This window comes from Dendropsophus ebraccatus, chromosome 10 (assembly GCF_027789765.1).
Source record: "Dendropsophus ebraccatus isolate aDenEbr1 chromosome 10, aDenEbr1.pat, whole genome shotgun sequence".
NCBI classification, from domain to species: Eukaryota; Metazoa; Chordata; class Amphibia; order Anura; family Hylidae; genus Dendropsophus; species Dendropsophus ebraccatus.
The window spans coordinates 51889576-51910571 of record NC_091463.1 but is presented as its reverse complement, the minus strand read 5'-3'; the positions used below and the strand labels follow the sequence as shown (position 1 = coordinate 51910571).

Sequence of the window (20996 nt, the reverse complement as noted above, 5' to 3'; positions counted from 1 at the left end):
AATATGGGGACCTTACTGACGGGAAAGGCAAGGAATGGATTTGCTCCCCGTCTGGCATGATGTGTCAATATCATGCCGGCAGCAGGGAAACTGAATCTCCGCAGCACTGTAATGACAGAGTCTGTTATGACACAGTCGCGCAGATATGATACCAATGAAAACTATAGATCATTATGCAAAAAAAAAAAAAAAAAAAACAACCCTGTAGGTGGAAAAATAAAAGCGTTAACGCGCATCAGTGACCTTTGGTCATAAAGGGGTTTAAGGAGAAGTCTGGCGAAAACTTTTAAAGTATTGTATTTCCCCCCAAAAGTTATACAAATCACCAATATACACTTTTGTGCTTTTCTCCCTGCACTAACTACTGCATCAAGCCTTCACTTCCTGGATAACATGGTGATGTCACGACCCGACTCCCAGAACTGTGCGGGCTGTGGCTGCTGGAGAGGATGATGGCAGGGGGACACTGAGGGACACAGGGCACTGGAGGAACACTGAGCATCCCTCTGCCATCATCCTCTCCAGCAGCCACAGCCCGCACAGCTCTGGGAGTCAGGTCGTGACATCACCATGTTGTCACATGAGGTTTGGCTGGATCTCTCACACCCAAGTGAGTCACCAATTCAACAACTCTGACCAGTCCCTCTAGCCTACACCTGAGCAGACAAGGAGTTATAGAAGCAGCTGCTGCAACTTCACTGATTGTGCAAAAGTCTGCAGTGAAATTAGAGCTATGTTCATACATGTTAACGTTTCATTGCAGTACTGCAGCATCTTCACAAACATTATGCACTGCAATTAAATTATGCAGCGAAATCCACAGTGAATCCTGGTATTGTGAAATTCAATAGGGTTACATACCTGCAGAATTTTCATTCCACTGCAAATATGAAACCTGGCCCCTTTAAACCCCCCCCCCCCCCCCCCAGCATACATTACCTGCTCTGGGCTGTGCACCGATTCGCCGAGCAGGACCCTGACATGCTGCCATGGCACCGAGCAGGTAATGTATGCTACAGGCTGAAGTTAAAGGGGCCGGGTTACATACTCGCAGTGGAATGAAAATTCCGCTGCAGGTATGTTACCCTATTGAAGTTCACAGTACCAGGAGTCACAGCGAATTTTGCTGCAAACTCGAAGCGTGAAATCTGCTGCCAAACCGGTATGTACGAAGCTATCCTAAGGGTACACACACACCGTATATATACATCAAATCTGCAGCAGATTTGATGGTGAAGACTTGATGCTGTGTTCAGTTATTTAGATCTAATCTGCTGCCTATCTGCTGCGTATCGCAGCAGTAAATACGCTGCGTATATGGTGTGTGTGTTTATACCCTAAAAGGCAGGTTGCACCGATGAAAACCATAACCATTACCAAATACCTGCAGCCCAAGTTGCTACTACTGTAAAACACTGTGGGTTTCCTACATGGAAATCTGCACAGTATTCATCCTTTAGGTGATTGTGACTGTTATTAGGTACCCATTGAATGAATGGTTTGAAAAGAAAGAAAAAGTCCACATTTTAGCAGACAGAAAATAAAATGAACCTTATGAGAGAGCAGCCACCGGCACTCCCACAACAAGGTGTATGAATGTGGGTAGGATGCAATTGTATGTTCATAGATCACTGGTTGGTGCTCACTCGGGAAACTCAAAAGCGAACACCAATCTATATAGTGAAGAGACAGAAAGTGCATTCACCATTCAATTTGATCTTTTATTGAAATGTGCAGTAAAAATTCACAGGACATGCTGGGCAGCTAGCGAACGCCAGGCACCTAAGAAATTTGTTACAGCTGTTTCATGCGCATATCCTGTGAATTTTTATTGCACTTTGAATAAAAGAAGATCACATTAAATGTTAAGAAAATAAAATTCATATTAACATATCCATAGACATTGTCTCTTGCGATTTGAACATGTCCATCCTAGTTGCTTTGCTAATGCGGCATTATTGTGACCAACACAGATGACAAGAGGCCAGGTCTAGTAGTATTTATGGCTTTTCAAGGGCAGACATTGTTGCTACATCTCATAAACAAAAAGAAAAAACTCAGCTCACCATAGGTGGTTTGTTGTGTGATGGTGGACATTCAGGCAGGGGCAAGTGGAGTAGTAGCGGGCCGCAGCCGGTAATAATGGTAAAAAGGAGGAGAAGATCCACAGCGTCCAAAAAAGGTTTGTTGTCTTTATTATGAGGCACATAACAGTTACAAAAGATAAAAACGTAGGCCTAAGTTTTTAGCTTTTGTAACTTTTTATATGCCTCATATTAAAGACAACAAATCTTTTTTTGGACGCTGTGGATCTTCTCCTTTTTACCATTCTTCATGTATAAATCTTTAAATGTGTCAACATCTAACAAAGAGCAACATTTATGAAAACAACAAACCATACATGTCACTAACAGAAGGACAGACAGACATTCAGGCCTTTTACACACGTTCCCCAAATTTTTGCGTAATTGATTATCTGCAATTGCGGACAAATTTGGGGCCCACTGATTTCTATTGGCCTGTAAGTGCAGAACAATTGACCAACAGAACTCCGTATTTGGCATCCGTATTTGTTGTGAATGTTACATCCATAACAAGCACAAAAATATGGAGCTCTGATTTATTTTTAGTTTTATTTTTTTGGGGGGGGGGGGGGAGGATTGTGGAAATATGGTCCCAAAAAAAAAAAAAAATCACTGTTCGTGCGAATGAAGCCTTTAGATAACACAATCATAATCTTCTATGCAGATCCACTTTCTTTTCAAAATTAAAAACAAATCTTAAACACTGCTAATAGTCCAAAGAAAAAGATATATCCATATCCACATATCCCCAATACTGTTCTTAGACTTCACTGAAGACTAGTAGACATATAAGAACCCCCTAATAAACCATTACCTAGACTGTGCATAGCTTAAGGCAGCCATAGCTGTCACAACCACATGCTGCGCTTGTGAAGAACAATTCAGACAAGTGAAACAGCTAAGCGCTGTGACCTACAACTACGTTTCCTTCACTTGTATACAATATGCTGATGGCAGACATATTTGTGAGCAGTTTTACATACTGCTCACCTACTATACAGATACAGCTTCATATTTTACTGTTCTGCATTGCTCTCCTCATTCTGAAAGCGCTGTACAGGTTAAATTGTTTTCCTTCTTTCCAGCATGGAAATATGCAAAGCTTCACAAGACCTGAGAAAGCCAGCAACTGGAAAAGGGACAAACTTGTAACCGCACCCACCCAACACAGCCAGCAAATAGGAAGCAACAAAAGGGGAGGGTGGCAGCAAACAAGCCGAAGGCCCTGGTGGTGGTGGTGTGACGCAGTTAGGTTGCCCGATCTCCCCCTCCCTTTGACAACATCAGTCAGCTGCAAGTAATGCTAAGTGAATGGAATAAACAATATTTCATTTCAGATCCTACATTCAGCAGACTAACACCACCAATGCTGAAAATATAGTTCTACATGCAGCTTAGGCAGCCCATATGTGAAGGTTAACACACTACAGACAAGTGAGTCATGTGACTGCTCTGTAAAAGGCACGCGATTTACATTTATTAGGCTATGGATTAATCCCATAAGAATATGATGGAGACGGGGAGGTGCCCTGACCAGATAGTAAACAGGAAGGTGTGGCTGGATGACTAGGGAGTCTGTTCCTACAACTTATACGTATCATAGCCAATAAACCATACAATTCTGAGGTCAACTTATTTTATTCATCTTCAGACTGAAAAACATTTATTCCAGAAAAATGTGAATGTCTTTTACTTAGTTTTGAAGTATTTGGGGGGAAAACTGCACAGAATGATCACAGCCAATGCATTCTGCACAAACAGGGATATTGTGAGAGTGATGAACTAGTCGTGGAAAGCCAAACATCTGCGAATGATCCGCCGCCCCACACCGTATGATCTATGTACATTACAGAGGGTCTCATTGCTAAAGTACAATGGCAAGAAGCGAGCTCCCATATTACATGAGTACGAGGGGCACGCCGTCACCGGAAACCTACGCCTCATCTGCAGCTGTGACACTACAACTCCGAGCATATCCTGACAGCTGCTCCCAACAGGTGCTGGGCCACAGGTTACAGGCCACTGAAGCAGAAAACCCCTGTGTGTGACCACATATGAAGTGACATCCCCCTCCTCCATCTTGGCCCTGACTTCCTAGAGCTCTGCCCTGAGCCAGCAGAGGAGGACAAGCGCACTCAGCAGATCCCTGACACATATACATCATGTAAGGACAAGGGGCAGGTCACACAAGCCACCCAAATATAGCCTGCTCCGCTTCTGTACACCCTAACCCCCTCTGCTAGGGGCCCTCTCCGCCTTCTGGCCATCACACCCAGGAGGTCACCTACTTCTAACAAGTTGTCCAAAGTCCATCTAGTTCTGGGGAAGCTGAGACAACCAACATGGCCACCATAACATAGGGGTTAGTCACTAAGCTTGCCCATTGCACACAGGTTTCCTTACAGGGGGCAGGATAGTGATCAGTCAGGGCACAGCTGTATGTGGAGAGCCCGGTGCCCTCACTGCTGCCATCCCCGATACACTGTGACACAAGTGACGAGGAACTCCAGCGGGAACTCCAGCTTACTCCTCCCGGCCCTCTCCTGAGACTGGCGCCAAAACGGCGGTGACGGGCTGCGAGCCCCGGGCAGGGTCAGGGGGCACGCGCCCAAGGTTGTGGGCAGGAAAGAGGAGGCGGCGGCGGCGGCCCGGGCTCCGGGATCAGCGGGCGGGAGGTAAATAAAGCGCGGGCCGCGGCCCAGGCCTCACCCCCGGGGGGAGCAGTGTTTACCTCCCCGGACAGCGGGAAACCGGGCAAAGCCCAGGAGGAAAGGCCGCGTCCTCCACACTCCCCCCACCGCCGCTCTCCCCGCCTCCCCCCACCCCCGGCCACCGCCGCCGCTTCCCGGCCCAGGCCCCAGCACCATCTCGCCTCACAACACCGCCACCAAAAGAGAACGAAGCGGAGGGAAGAACCCCAGCAAGTCGGCTCCTCAACAACAAGGCCGCGGAGAGAAAACTTCCACACACGTATCCGCCATTTTACAACTTACCTCGTCTCCCACACAGCGCGCCTCCCGGGGGGAGGGCCTCGTCCCACCGCCTCCTGCTAATCCCAACTAAAGAGGGCCGTACGCGGCTGTTAGACGGAAGACCACTGAAGCACAAGCCCCCAATCCCGAATCCAAGGTTAGAACACAAATAAAAAGCGCTTTGGAGACGGCTCACGGTCGGCTCGAGTTGTTCGCTCTTCGGCAGCTCGAAGTCGAATGAGGCGCGCAGGCGCCACCTGGTGGTCACAAGGGAACAGCCGGCTCTTGCTGGGGCGCAGCGCCACCTTCCGGTCAGACGTATTCCCTTCAGGGATTTAACTCTACGGCTGCTGGAAAAAGGAAGAAAAGTTTTGGTAACCCCTTCACTGCTGTGCGCGGGAGCACTGCTCGAGGGAGACTGAGGCGGAATATGGGATCGGTAGACGAGGCATGTCTACAGAGTGACACGTGACCCCAGAAGGGCCAGCTCTGCGTCTTTAGAATGCGACAATATCAGATCCCACTCGTTTACACTTTTCAATGCTATAGGCCAATGTGTATGGGGCGGGCGGGGCCAGCTACATACATTGTACCTACCATCTGGGGTCATCAGCACTGCTCAGTATTGGATGGTTTTAGATGTATTCACACTGGACTGAAATGTTGCAGGTTTGCTGCCGTCTCCCAATAGACTTCAATGGGGAAGTCAAAGTTTGTCTAAAGTCTGTAGCACATCCACAACATTTCATTCTTACGTGAACATACAACAGGCGGCGTGCACACATGCGTACAGCTATGGAGAGTAATACGCATGTGCATCTATAGCCGTCCGCGACTACACCCCACCATTATAGGTGATAAGTTGATCCATGCAGCAATTGCGGCTCACGGATCTGTAGTCACTAGAGATGAGCGAACCTGGAGCATGCTGGAGTCCATCCGAACCCGAACTTTCGGCATTGGATTAGCGGTGGCTGCTGAAGTTGGATAAAGCCCTAAGGCTATGTGGAAATCATGGATATAGTCATTGGCTGTATCCATGTTTTCCAGACAACCTTAGAGCTTTATCCAAGTTCTGCAGCCGCCACTAATCAAATACCGAACGTTCGGGTTCAAATGGACTCAAACCTGAACCCGGTTCGCTCATCTCTAGTAGTCACTAAAGGGGTAATATACTATCAGCAATAATGGATCCGTAAAAAAAACTGCGTCTTATTTATATTGCTTTTTTTATTATTAAAATTTATGCAGATTTTTCTTCTTAAAAAAAAAAAAAAAGAAAAGTTAAATCAATGTGAACTTAGTCGTACAGTCTCTCCTTGAATCTGTCCATAACAGAGTACAGTAAGGACATTGGTTGGCAGACATGTCGCCTATGGTAGTGTTCTCCAACCTGTGGCTCTCCAGCTGCTGCAAAACTACAACGCCCTGACAGCCAAAGAGGACAGGGCATGATGGGAGCTGTAGTTCTCCACCAGCTAATGTTGCCTTTACACAGAGCGATCATCTCTCCAATTTTCACAATAACGGTCACATTTGAGTGATAATCGTTCCGTGTAAACACAGCAAACGATGAGCGAGAAATCTTTCATTTTGATCTTTCAACATGTTCTCAAATCGTCGTTTTCTAAAAATCCGCAGATCGCTTTCAAAGATTCATCCTATGTGAAAGATGGGCTTAAGCGATCTTAAAAACTATCTCGATAACGATTTTTCTTAAGAATTTTCTACCGATTTATTCGTCTAAACGCTGACTGTTATAAAAACCAAATCGTTGCTTCAAAATCGTTAAATGATCGATTGGGCGAGTTATCGCTTCTTGTAAACACAGCATAAGGGAGCCACAGGTTGGCTGAGCCTGGCCATGCGCCTCCTCCATACCGTACTGCAGGCCTACGGGATGCGGCAGCGCTGTGTGCACCATGTTCCTCCAGTCACAGCCAGGCCAGTGTTTGGGTGGCCGCCCCCACAGGAGAAGTCACCTATGACTGTATACACTGGGCCTGGAGGATGTGTTCAGTAATGGCGGCCATCTGGCTGGGACATCTACAAGTACATTACAAGGAGTTTTCAGTCACAGCAAGTAGAGGCGCTCGCTGCCTCCCCAGAGCCTGTGTGGCGGCTGTCTCGTCACTCTGACTGACTGGAGCCCTATTGTTCTGTGATTGAGTCTCATTGTGTGAGGGGGGATACTAGAGATCGCAGCTGGACGCCTCAGGCGGGGGTGTGAGGTACTCCATTACACATAAAGAGCAGCCACTGCCTCTGTTATGTAATCACTTCCCCGTCCGGCCCAGCACACAAAGCTCACTCAACACCCCCAATGGATTAGCGGCCATTATTGTATTAGTTCCCGTTGTTGCACACGACGCCCTCATAAAGAGTTAATAGGAAGTGCTCCGTGCTGAGGAAGACGGGGCGGAGGCGCCCTCACACATGCGCACTGCGCTCTACTCTCCCAGGCCGCGATGCGCGCGGCGGAATTATAAACAGTAGGCGGCGGATGAATACACAATTCTTTTTAGGTCACTTGGCCGCACTACAGTGACTGACGTGCGCAATATTTCATGGTGATATAAGGTCCCGGCCCCGACGCGGCGTTGCCGTTGCTGCCAAGCTAATGGCGTATGTTGTTATTCCGCGTCCACCATGGCGGCGGCTCCCTGTTGCCTACGTGCAATTCTGAAGAGGGAGGGACTGTAAACAGGAAGAATCGCCCCGCGGGCAGCGAACGTTCGCCACACTTGCCCATTGACGTGCTGGCAATAGGGAGGCGTGTATAAGTGTTCGCAGAGTATTGTGAAACGACATAGCGTGAGGCGCAGTGTGACGGGAGCCATACATGCCTTAAAAATGGCGCCATGTACATGATAGAGTGTGAGGCTTGGAGGTGGGACACGTATGAGCCCCGTATAACCTGCCAGAGCTGTGAGGGTGCAGGGAGGAGACGTATACAGCGTCCTCTGCCGTCTGTGTGGGGTATAACCCCGGAGGATAATCGCACAGTGTGTCCACTCTTCTTTGTACCAATATCATACACCGTCTATGGACTCATTGGCTTTGATAGGGCGTGGCTTGCCAAGGGGCGGGGTTTACCAGGGTTTGGCCTGTTATTGGGCGGTGTTTGCCAGAAATGACATTTTCACAATATTCCCTTTACAGCAGGGGGGGATGTGTAATGTGTGAGGCTGCTCCTGTACATATAGTACAGTGCAGGATTCCCTAGTGCTAACAAGGCAATGATAATAAAATCACATGTTTATTACGTTTTACCAACTATTTTGCTACATCTAAATAGGAACCATGTGTGATAGAATTTTTTCTCTCTCCAGTTCTGTTAGGGTACGATCACACAAATACCGTATCCATAGATGATGTTACGCTGTGAGTTTGCAGTGAAATCCGCTGTGGATACCTGGCCATTCAATTCAATGGGCTGACATACTCTCAGCAGGATTGTCATTCCACTGCCAGTATGTCAAACTCAGTGCCATTAACCCCCGTGGCCCGAGACCATGCTGTACCAAGTCCCCGCTCTGGCTTGCTTCGTGGGCTCCCTGCAGTCAGCCAAACAGTGCGGAGCCCCCAATGCAAGCCGGTGCGAGGACCCGGTATACTATGTTCCCAGGCGGGGGTTAATGGCGCTGAATTTAACATACTCGCAGCGGGATGACAATCGCGCTGAGTGTATGATTCCATTAAATTGAATGTGAACTTGCAGCGTAAAATCCACTGCAGATACAGTACGTGTGAACATACCCTTAAATTTTCATTTTATAAATCTTGCATAAATGCCATTATGTAGTGAGAGAACATTCATAGGCAGTGTATTGATGACAGGAGTTGCAATTTCTTGACCAATCAAGAGTCTTGGTTTGCAATAATTTCATGTCTGACCTCATACAACTTTATAACCACCCTCCAGTGTCCTTACTATACGGACCTTACAATAAGGACAGCATAAAGAGAGGGTCTGATCTCTTATACCATTTGCCAATTAAGTTACATGGGCATATGCATCATTCATTTTGCCCTATTATTTTGGAGAAGAAGGTGTTTTTGCGTGAAACGTATATTTTACGCACCATTTATCAAGCCATTTGCACTGTTTTGGAGCAGCTTACACAGGCTGTGAATTATTATTTTTTTCTTTTTTTCATTCGTGGTTGGGGTTTATATTAGATTAGCTACTTTTTTATTGAGCAGCAGTACTCCAGTCAGACCCTGGCGTAGTTTGTTAGGCCTTTTTTTAATCCATAAAACCCCCCACAAAAATTGTGCAATATTTATCAAGGCCCATGCTCCCATTGATATCCACTTTTTTTGCGCAGGAAAACAGTCTTTATAATACCTTTAACCTAGACCACAAAATGAAAACCTCTTAAATAAGCATTGTCACAAAAACACAGAGATAGCATTTTCATCATTCCAGTTTCCGAGGACTGGATCCAGCTTTTCCAGGCACTTAAAGGCTGAACCCGCTGTCAACATCAGTATAAAGTGTATGGTGTCCTAAAGGGGTTGTTCACCAAAAAAGTTTTTTCAAATCAACTGGTGCCAGAAAGTGCCAGAGATTTTTAATTTACTGCTATTAAAAAATCTCCAGTTTTCCAGTACTTATCAGCTGCTTTATGTCCTGCAGGAAGTGGTGTATTCTTTCCAGTTGACACAGTGCTCTCTGCTGCCACCTCTGTTCATGTCAGGAACTGTCCAGAGCAGTGGCAAATCCCCATAGAAAACCTCTCCTGCTCTCCAGACTGGAAAGAATACACTGCTTCCTGCAAGACATACAGTAGCTGATAAGTACTGGAAAACTTAAGATTTTTTATAGAAGTAAATTACAAATCTCTGGCACCAGTTGATAGGAAAGAATAAAAAATGGGTGAACTGCTCCTTTAATGTGCACTAGAAAATGTACCCGGCGCTGCCCGGGTATAAAGTGTCAGTATGTTAATTAGATTTGTTCTAAGGTGCCCAGGAGGCCAAGCTAAAGGTATTGTTTCATCTGAGTTAATCAGTGGAATTAGTGTATACCTGTAGTGCATAGTTGGAGGGGTTCTGTATACCCATAATGTATAGTTTTTAGGGGTCTTGCATATCTGTAGTGCATAGTTGGGGGGGCTGTATACCTATAGTGTATAGTTGAGGGAGGTCCTGTATACCTGCAGTGTACAGTTGGTGAAGGTCCTGTATACCTGTACTGTATAGTTTGGGGGTCCTGTATAACTGTAGTATATAGTTGGTGCTGTATACCTGTAATGTATAGTTGGTGGAGGTCTTGTATACCTGTAGTTTATAGTTTGAGGGTCCTGGATACCTGTAGTGTATAATTGGTGGAGGTGTTGTATACCTGTAGTATATAGTTCGGGGGTCCTATATACCTGTAGTAAATAGTTTGAAGGTCCTGTATAACTATAGTATAGAGTTGGTGGAGGTTCTGTATACCTGTAGTGTATAGTTTGGGGTCCTATATACCTGTAGTATAGAGTTGGTGAAGGTGCTGTTTACCTGTATTATAGAGTTGATGTAGGTCCTGTATACCTGTAGTGTATGGTTTTGAGGTCCTGTATACCTGTAGTGTATAGTTTGGGGTCCTATATACCTGTAATATATAGTTGGTGGAGTTCCTGTATACCTGTAGTGTATAGTTTTGGGGTCCTGTATACCTGTAGTGTATAGTTTGGGGTCCTGTATACCTGTAGTATATAGTTGGTGGAGGTCCTGTATACCTGAAGTATATAGTTGGTGGAGGTCCTGTATACCTGTAGTATATAGTTTTGGGGTCCTGTATACCTGTAGTGTAAAGTTTGGGGTCCTGTATACCTGTAGTATATAGTTTTGTGGAGGTCCCGTGCACTTGTAGTGTATAGTTTTGGGGTCCTGTATACCTGTAGTGTCCTGTATACCTGCAGGGTTGTATTTACCCGTATGGCAGTGTTACTCAGTCACAGTGTGTCGGTATTGGTCATGTCTGGTATGGGGGTGTTATCCAGTCACAGTATGGCGGTATTGGTCAGATCTGGTGTGGCGGTGTTATCCAGTCACAGTATGGTGGTATTGGTCAGGACTGGTGTGGCGGTGTTACCCAGTCAGTTTGCCGGTATTGGTCAGGTCTGGTATGGCAGTGTTATCCAGTCACAGTATGGCGGTATTGGTCAGGTCTGGTATGACAGTGTTATCCAGCACAGTATGGCGGTATTGGTCAGGTCTGGTATGGCAGTGTTATCCAGTCACAGTATGGCGGTATTGGTCAGGTCTGGTATGGCAGTGTTATCCAGCACAGTATAGCGGTATTGGTCAGGTCTGGTGTGGCAGTGTTATCCAGTCACAGTATGGCGGTATTGGTCAGGTCTGGTGTGGCGGTGTTACCCAGTCACAGTATGGCGGTATTGGTCAGGTCTGGTATGGAGGTGTTATCCAGTCACAGTATGGCGGTATTGGGCAGGTCTGATATGATGGTGTTATCCAGTCACAGTATGGCGGTATTGGTCAGGTCTGGTGTAGCAGTGTTACCCAGTCACAGTTTGGTATACCTGTTGTGCCCTGTATATACATGTACTGTATAGATGGAGTAGGGGGTCCTGTATATACATGTACTGTATAGATGGAGTAGGGGGTCCTGTATACATGTACAGTATAGATGGAGTAGTGGGTCCTGTATATACATGTACTGTATAGATGGAGTAGGGGGTCCTGTATATACATGTACTGTATAGATGGAGTAGGAGGTCCTGTATATACATGTACTGTATAGATGGAGTAGGGGGCCCTGTATATACATGTACTGTATAGATGGAGTAGGGGGTCCTGTATATACATGTACTGTATAGATGGAGTAGGGGGTCCTGTATATACATGTACTGTATGGATGGAGTAGGGGGTCCTGTATATACATGTACTGTATGGATGGAGTAGGGGGTCCTGTATATACATGTAGTGTATAGATGGATTAGGGGGTCCTGTATATACATGTACTGTATAGATGGAGTAGGGGGCCCTGTATATACATGTACTGTATAGATGGAGTAGGGGGTCCTGTATATACATGTACTGTATAGATGGAGTAGGGGGTCCTGTATATATATGTACTGTATAGATGGATTAGGGGGTCCTGTATATACATGTACTGTATAGATGGAGTAGGGGGTTCTGTATATACATGTACTGTATAGATGGAGTAGGGGGTCCTGTATATACATGTACTGTATAGATGGAGTAGGGGGTCCTGTATATACATGTACTGTATAGATGGAGTAGGGGGCCCTGTATATACATGTAATGTGTAGTTGGAGTAGGGGGTTCTGTATATACATGTACTGTATAGATGGAGTAGGGGGTCCTGTATACATGTACCTTATAGATGGAGTAGGGGGTCCTGTATACATGTACTGTATAGTTGGAGTAGGGGGTTCTGTATATACATGTACTGTATAGATGGAGTAGGGGGTTTACCAGTTATTACTGTGGATGTTGTGAGGCAGCTTCCCTAGCAACCATTGCTCCCTGTGAAAATGAAAGCAGTAATCCTATTGGTTGCTAAGGCTCCAACTGCCGTGTCTGCTGCAGCTAATTATATCACCTGTGTTTGCAGTGAGGAGATTTTCCCATTCATCTCTATGGGGCGCCTCTCTTTCCCCTCCCCCTCCCCTCCTGTACATCTGGCGGGGACGGGACCTTCGCAATAACCTTCCCGGGCACCCAATGTATCTGTGTGCCAAATTTGGGGTCAAACGGTTCAGGCGTTTGGAAGTCTATAGAGGACAGACAGACAGACAGACAGAAGGACAGACAGACAGACAGACTTTGATTTTTATGATATAGATGTCCACCTTAAAGGAGAAGTCCGGCGAAAAATTTTATTATTGTATTGCCCCCCAAAAGTTATACGAAAATATACACTTATTACGGGAGATGTTTATAAAGAGCTTTTTTCCCTGCACTTACTACTGCATCAAGGCTTCACTTCCTGGATAAAATAGTGATGTCACGACCTGACTCCTAGAGCTGTGCGGGCTGTGGCTGCTGGAGAGGATGATGGCAGAGGGATGCTCAGTGTCCCTCCAGTGCTCTATGTCCCTCAGTGTCTGATAAGTCTAAATTTAGATGTTGACCCGTCTCTATGGAGAAAAGTCAAATACCCAGGATGGATGGTTTTTAAATATATCTAGAGCTGTAACCTGCAGTATTACCAACTCGTCACTTATAAATCACGGACACAGATAAGACATTGTATCATAATTATAAGCCTGGATAAATGGCCCAAGTTTTATTATGGTAGTCACATTTTATAGACAGAATATGGGGCGGTACTACTCATTCATATGAAATATGTAACATCCAATACAGGCGGGGTTCCAAGTCACAAGACACAAACATGTCACACTCTGGTAGGCCAGTCCATAAATGGTCAGTAGCATCCTGTACTGCGCAGTCAAGGTAACACTGTTTTATTATTCAAAAATTGTTTATAGATAAGTGTCTCTCCTTCGTTCCTTGGGTATTGTGAATGATATAAATGATAACGTTCCAGGAGCTGTTCTCATTGACGTGCTTCCAGCATTCCTCTTCTTCATCCAGAACATCTCTCTTTTACCCTCTGATCACGCTCTGATCATCTCCAGTCTCTTCAGAGGGCAGTACAATAGCGTAGCTACCGCGGTCGCCGCCGCAACCGAGGCCCTCCCGACCAATCACTCTTGTGATCGCAAGCATTGTTTTGCTTGCGGTAACAAGAGACCGGCTCCGGCTTCCCCCGGCTGCTGCCAGGGGTGTCACGTCTTATCCCAGGCAGCGCGCGCATCCCAGAGATCCCTGCGCGCCTTGGGCACTGACTTCCGGCGCGCAGGGAGCTCTGGGATGCGCGCGCTGCCGGGGATAGGACGTGACAACCCCGGCAGCCACGCAGCAGCCGGGGACAGACCAGGAGGGGTGAGGATCAACGTGGGAGCGAGTTGTCAGGTGAGTTAAGTTTTGTTTTGTTTTTCTATTAGCCTGCAGGGTGGGGGGAAAGAGGGGGGCATCTATGAGGGCGGGGGGGGAAAAGGGGGGCATCTATGAGGGTGGGGGGAAAGAGGGGGCCATCTATGAGGGTGGGGGGAAGAGGGGGGCATTTATGAGGGTGGGGGGAAGGAGGGGGCATCTATGAGGGTGGGGGGAAGGAGGGGGGCATCTATGAGGGTGGGAGGAAAGAGGGGGGCATCTATGAGGGTGGGGGAAAGAGGGGGGCATCTATGAGGGTGGGGGGGAGAGGGGGGCATCTATGAGGGTGGGGAGAAAGAGGGGGCCATCTATGAGGGTGGGGGGAAAGAGGGGGGGCATCTATGAGGGTGGGGGGGGAAGAGGGGGGCATCTATGAGGATAAGGGGAAGAGGGGGGCATCTATGAGGGTGGGGGGAAAGAGGGGGACATCTATGAGGGTGGGGGGAAAGAGGGGCATCTATGAGGGTGGGGGAAAGAGGGGGGCATCTATGAGGGTGGGGGGAAAGAGGGGGGCATCTATGAGGGTGGGGGGAAAGAGGGGGTCATCTATGAGGGGGGGTAAAGAGGGGGACATCTATGAGGGTGGGGGAAGAGGGGGGCATCTATGAGGGTGGGGGGAAAGAGGGGGGCCATCTATGAGGGTGGGGGGAAAGAGGGGGGCCATCTATGAGGGTGGGGGGAAAGAGGGGGGCATCTATGAGGGTGGGGGGAAGAGGGGGGCATCTATGAGGGTGGGGGGAAAGAGGGGGCCATCTATGAGGGGGGTAAGTGGGGGGCATCTATGAGGGGGGGAAGAGGGGGGCATCTATGAGGGTGGGGGGAAAGAGGGGGGCATCTATGAGGGTGGGGGGGGGGAAAGGGGGGCATATATGAGGGTGGGGGGAAAGAGGGGGGCATCTATGAGGGTGGGGGGAAAGAGGGGGCCATCCATGAGGGTGGGGGGAAAGAGGGGGGCATCTATGAGGGTGGGGGGGGAAGGGGGGCATATATGAGGGTGGGGGGGAAGAGGGGGGCATCTATGAGGGTGGGGGGAAAGAGGGTGGCATCTATGAGGTTGGGGGGAAAGGGGACCATCTATAAGGGAGGGGGAAAGGGGACCATTTATAAGGGAGGGTGGGGGGAGAGGGGACCATCTATAAGGGAGGGGGAGAGGAGGCCATCTATAAGGAGGGGGGAGAGGAAGCCATCTATAAGGAGGGCGGAGAGGAGGCCATCTATAAGGGAGGGGGGAGAGGAGGCCATCTATAAGGGAGGGGGTAGAGGGGGCCATCTATATGGAGGGGGGAGAGGAGGCCATCTATAAGGGAGGGTGGGGGGAGAGTGGACCATCTATAAGCAGGGCAACATGGGGGGAGAGGGTCCATCTATTTGGGGGGGCAACATAGGAGGAGAGGGAATACACAGAGGGGGGCATATATTATTAGGGGGTCACATAGAGCCAGGGCTACCCACTAAATGAGGGTGTAAAGGGGCCAATACAGATGTGCAGTGTGTAGAGAGATGAGGATGGTGCCAGTGTGAGGAGCCTAATATGTCTGTCTGGCAGATTCCGTGGATTCGTGGCTCAGAGAAGAAGGTACCCTGGGAGTACTTACCTGTACTTGATATAGAGCATAGTATGATACAATTTTACTTCATTTGTATGTTAAAGCAATAATTGGTTGCTTTCTTGTTTATTTTAATGATTTGTTATATTTATTTATGTAATTTTATATAAGTCTACTGACTTGTAATAGTTTATCTATTATTATATAATTGTTCTTATCACTTTGTATTTATGTATAACTTCAATAAAATATCGTTAAAATAAAAAAAAAAAAAAAAAAAAAACATTTCCTTACTGGTAATATTGGTCTCAGTATACAGGATTTGGTCGGTAACAGTATGGCGGTAATATGTACGGTCATAATACTTTCTCTTCCAATATGCTGGTGTTATTGGTAATATCTGTCTTGGTGTGTGTATGTATATATATATATATATATATATATATATATATATATATATATACACCAATAGCATCACTTGGTCGTGAAAGGAGGGGGGGGGGCCAAGTTGGCCTCTCCCACCAGGGCCCAGGAGACATTAGCTACGCCCCTGGGGCAGTATATAGAGGTGTAGACATATAGGTACGGTGCAAGTAGGTAAAATCGCATAACCTGGTCTTATGTCCCCCTGCCATCATCCTCTCCAGCAGCCACAGCTCTGGGAGTCGGGTCGTGACATCACCATTTCATCCAGGAAGTGAAGCCTTGATGCAGTAGTAAGTGCAGGGAAAAAAAGCACTTTATAAGCATTTCCTGTAATAAGTGTATATTGGTGATTTGTATAACTTTTGGGGGGCAATACAATACTGTAATAAAAATTTTCGCAGGACTTCTCCTTTAAAGTGAATATATGATTTAGATTTTTTACTGATTAAAGCCACATACCAAAAATGTAATTTTTTTTTTTTATAACCTGTTTCTTCCAAAAACAGCTCCTTTCTATCAGCAGACTACAAGAGGCCCAGGTGTTCAGATGCCCACGATCAGCTAGTTATCCCCTAGCCTATTGATAGGGGATAACGTTGTCAGATGGGAATAGAGACACTTGGATTTGGACATAATAGACAGGTCTATACCTTATTTACTAGAATTTTCTTGGACATGACCTGTCTAGAGGTCATTCCTTATGGAGGGGGAGGCAAAGCTGTGGTCTTAAAGGGGTGCTCCAGCGTGGGAGCACTTTTTGGGGGGATCGGGGAGGAGGTGGCTGAAATAAAAGACGTCCACTTACCTCCCCGGTTCCAGCATCACTGCGCTCCGGTTTGAAGTCCGCTCGGATCCCGCCTCCTTCACTGAGTGGCTGAGCGGCCCTGAGACGTAGCGTCTTGGGCGGCGTCAGACACCCGGAAGCGGCCATGAACCGGGCACCGGAGCGCCGTGATGCGGGACCCGCCGCTGGAACCGGGGCGGTAAGTGGACGTCTTTTATTTCAGACACCTCCTCCCCGGTCCCCCCAAAAAAGTGCCCCTACGCTGGAGCACCCCTTTAACCCCTTAAGGACAGAGCCTGAAATGGCCTTAATGACAGAGACAAATTTTATGAATATGACCAGTGTCACTTTATTCATTAATAACTTCTGGATGCTTTTACCTATCCGGCTGATTCTGAGATTGTTTTCTCGTGACATATTGTACTTTACATTTCTGGTAAATTGGAGTCGATACTTATAACGAATCTTTATGAAAAAACCCCAAATAATGTGAAAAATGCATTTTTCCAACTTTCAAACTTTTTTGCTTATACAGAAAGTGGTTATACCACATAAATTATATATTAAATAGCATTAGCAACATGTCTAATTTATGTTGGCGGCATTTATTAAACGATCTTTCATTTTTTTTAGACAATAGGAAGCTTAAAACATTAGCAGCAAATTTCCAAATTTTCAGTAAAATTTCAAAATCAGATATTTTTAGGGACCTGTTCAGGTTTACCCAAGTGTATTTGAGGGGCCTGTATGTTAGAAAGCCCCACAAAGCACCCCATTTCAGAAACTGCACCCCCCACACTCTGCAAAAGCATATCCAGAAAGTGTTTTAACCCTTTAGGGGAGTCACAGAAATAAAAGCCAAGTGTGTAAGAAATTTGAAAATTTTAATTTTCTGTGCAGAGATTTTATTGTAATCCAATATTTTTAATAATTATAAACCTATTACCAGAGAAATGCACCCCAATAATTATTGCCCCATTTCTGCAGTTTATAGAAATACCCCATATGTGGCCCTATTGCGCTATTTGACGCAACCACAAGCCTCAGATATAAAGGAGCGCCTAGTAAATTTCAATGCCTCCGTTATATTTGGTCATTTTTGACTGTACCACTTCAGGTTGGCAGAGGCTCTGGGGTGCCAAAACCTAAAAAACACCCCAAAAGGGACACCATTTAGAAAACTACACCCCTTAAGGAATGTAACAAGGGGTGCGGTGAGCATTTGGACCCCACAGGTGCTTCACAGATTTTCCGAACAATATGGCGTGAAAAAAGAAAAATTTATTTTATACACTAAAACGTTGTTCTAGCCTTCAAATTTTCATTTTCTTAAAGGGATAAGAGGGAAAAAAAGACACAAAATGTGTAGCGCAGTTTATCCCGAGTACGGAAATACCCCACATATGGCGATAAAGTGCCAAGCGGGCGCAGGACGAGCCTCCAAAGGGAAGGAGCGCCAATTGGCTTTTGGAAGCTGAATTTCACTGGAAAGGATTTTAAGGGCCATGTCGCATTTACAGAGCCCTCGTGCTGCCAAGACACTGGAAACCCCCCACAAGTGACTCCATTCTGGAAACTACACCCCTCAAGGAATCTAACAAGGGGTTCAGTGAGCATATGGACCCCACTGGTGACGGGCAAAAATGTGGAACAATGTGACGTGAAAGGGAAAATTTTAATTTTTTCACTTTCATGGCACAAATGTGTCCGTCATCAAGGGGTCCATATCCTCACTGCACCCCTTGTTAGATTCCCTGAGGGGTGCAGTTTCCAGAATGGGGTCACTTGTGGGGGGTTTCCAGTGTTTTGGCAGCACGAGGGCTCTGTAAATGCGACATGGCGTTCATCATCCATTCTAGCCAAATCCAACCTCCAAAATCCAAATGGCGCTCCTTCCCTTCGGAGGCTTGCCCTGCGCCCACATGGCACTTTATGTCCACATGTGGGGTATTTACGGACTCGGGGGAAATTGCTCTACACATTTATTTTCCTCTTTTAACCCCTTGTGAAAATGATAAATTCAAGGCTAAACCAACATTATAGTGTAAAAAATGTAATATTTCATTTTCACGCCACATTGTTCCACATTTGTGCCCGTCACCAGTGGGGTCCATATGCTCACTACACCCCTTGTTACATTCCCTGAGGGGTGTAGTTTCCATAATGGGGTCACTTGTGGGGGGTTTCAACTGTCTTGGCAACACTGGGGCCTTTTGAATGCAACATGGCCCCTTGAAATCTATTCCATCCAAATCCAGCCTTCAAAAACCAAATGGCGCTCCTTCCCTTCGGAGGCTTACCCTGCACCCGCATGGCGCTTTATGTCCACATGTGGGGTATTTCCGTACTCAGGGGAAATTGCGCTACACATTTAGTGTTTTTTTTTTTATCTTTTAGCCCCTTGTGAAAATGAAAAAATCATGACAAGATTAATGATTTAGAGTAAAAAATTTACAAAAATTACACTAAATGTTGGTCTAGCCTTGATTTTTTCCATTTCCACAAGGGGTTAAAAAAGAAAATGAACACAAACCATGTAGGGTAGTTTCCCCTGAGTACGAAAATACCCCACATGTGGGCATAATGTGCCATATGGGCACAGGGCAAGCCACCAAAGGGACAGAGCGCCATTTAGAGGCTGGAATGGAGGATGGAGGCCATGTCGCATTTACAAAGCTCCTGTGCTGCCAGGACAGTAGAAACCCCCCACAAGTGACCCCATTATGGAAACTACACCCCATAAGGAATCTAACAAGGGGTGCAGTGAGAATATGGACCCCACTGGTGACGGGCACTTACGTAGAACATGTGCCGAGAAAATAAAAAATACAATTTTTTTCATTTTCACGTCCCAAATGTGGCCGTCACCAGGGGGCCATATCCCCGCTGCCCCCCTTGTTAGATTCCTTATCGGGTGTAGTTTCCAGAATGGGGTCACTTGTGGGGGGTTTCTACTGTCCTCGCCGCACAGAGGCTTTGTAATTGCATCATGGCATCCTCTAATGGGAATGGCGGCCATACCTACTTAGCTGGGGAAAAGGGACAATTCTAATTTATTTGGGGGTATTAGGCCAATTATTGGTTTATAAGGTTGAAAATGACAGGTGTCCATCAAATTCAACCTGTGTTGACCCAGAGGAAGGCAAAAAAACCCTCGTGAGGCAGACGACAGTAGCCTCATCACAGGGAAAAAATTCCTTCCCGACTCCATAATGGCAATCAGAATAATCCCCGGATCAACGTGACCCCTAAAATAGGAATAAGGGACAGAATTTAGATAATGTAGAACTCCAATGACGTGTGGTGCGCCTTGGAGCGATCCAGTATGCAGAGGCCAGGGTGATCAGGACAGGCGTCACACTGGTAAATGGTGTCCTTCCTGATCCCCCTGTTACGCCACACTCTGCACTTCTTCTGGGGTCTCCTGTTTTCCAGTGTGGGGGACGTCACCTGGAAAATGTTGCCCTGGTGCGATACGGGGTCCCTCACATCCAGAATCGCTGGGTCCGCTCCATGGCTGCTAAATATTAGGGCTCTATTACTACTTCTGATATGTTCGGATCGTGCCGCAAGCTACAGTAGCTCGGGCAGCGAGGGACCGGAAGAGGGGGTGCTGGTATAAAAGTTATCCCTGTACAGGTGGTAACCTTTATCCAGCAGTGGGAAGATCAGTTCCCGGACGATCTTCCCACTTGTTCCGAGGATGGGGGGGAGGGGGCATCTGGGGGCTGGATTTGGGTGTCCCTTCCTAGACACACTCTAAGGGTACGCGCACACTGCGGAATCGCGACAGATAACCCTTCGTGCATTCCACAGCTGGCACCCGCCGGCGGACTGATGCAGGCACACGTCTCCACACGTGTCATAGACTCCATTCTATGTACAGGCGGATTCCGCTCTCCATCCAACGTATTCATTCTTTGGATGGACGATGGAATCCGCCCATGCATAGAATGGAGTCTATGACACGGGTGGAGACATGAGCCCGCATCAGTCCGCCGGCGGGTGCCAGCTGCGGAATGCACAAAGGGTTATCCTTCGCCATTCCGCAGTGTGCACGTACCCTAAATCTGTAAGTGTATCCTGAGGTACTCTCACAGAGTTTGTAGAATTTCACGCCATACCGCCATCTCTTATTGGGACGGTACTGGCGGAAAAGACGTGTCTGGGGGGCAGCGTACGCTACGCTACCCCCCAGACATGT

At 46.9% G+C, this 20996-nt stretch overlaps 1 protein-coding gene across 2 annotated transcripts in view; it reads right to left on the bottom strand.

Annotated features, from left to right (window-relative positions):
* Nucleotides 1–8068, bottom strand: part of STAG2 (STAG2 cohesin complex component) — an 80939-nt gene extending 72871 nt beyond the window's left edge. The window contains exon 1 of one of the 2 annotated variants that reach the window (XM_069986806.1): nucleotides 7974–8068. The gene's annotated coding sequence lies outside the window, so the exon portion shown is untranslated. Of the gene's footprint in view, nucleotides 1–5077; nucleotides 5308–7973 lie in introns of those variants that run through there. The other variant, XM_069986805.1, reaches the window with a different exon arrangement.
* Nucleotides 8069–20996: the final 12928 nt, after the last annotated feature.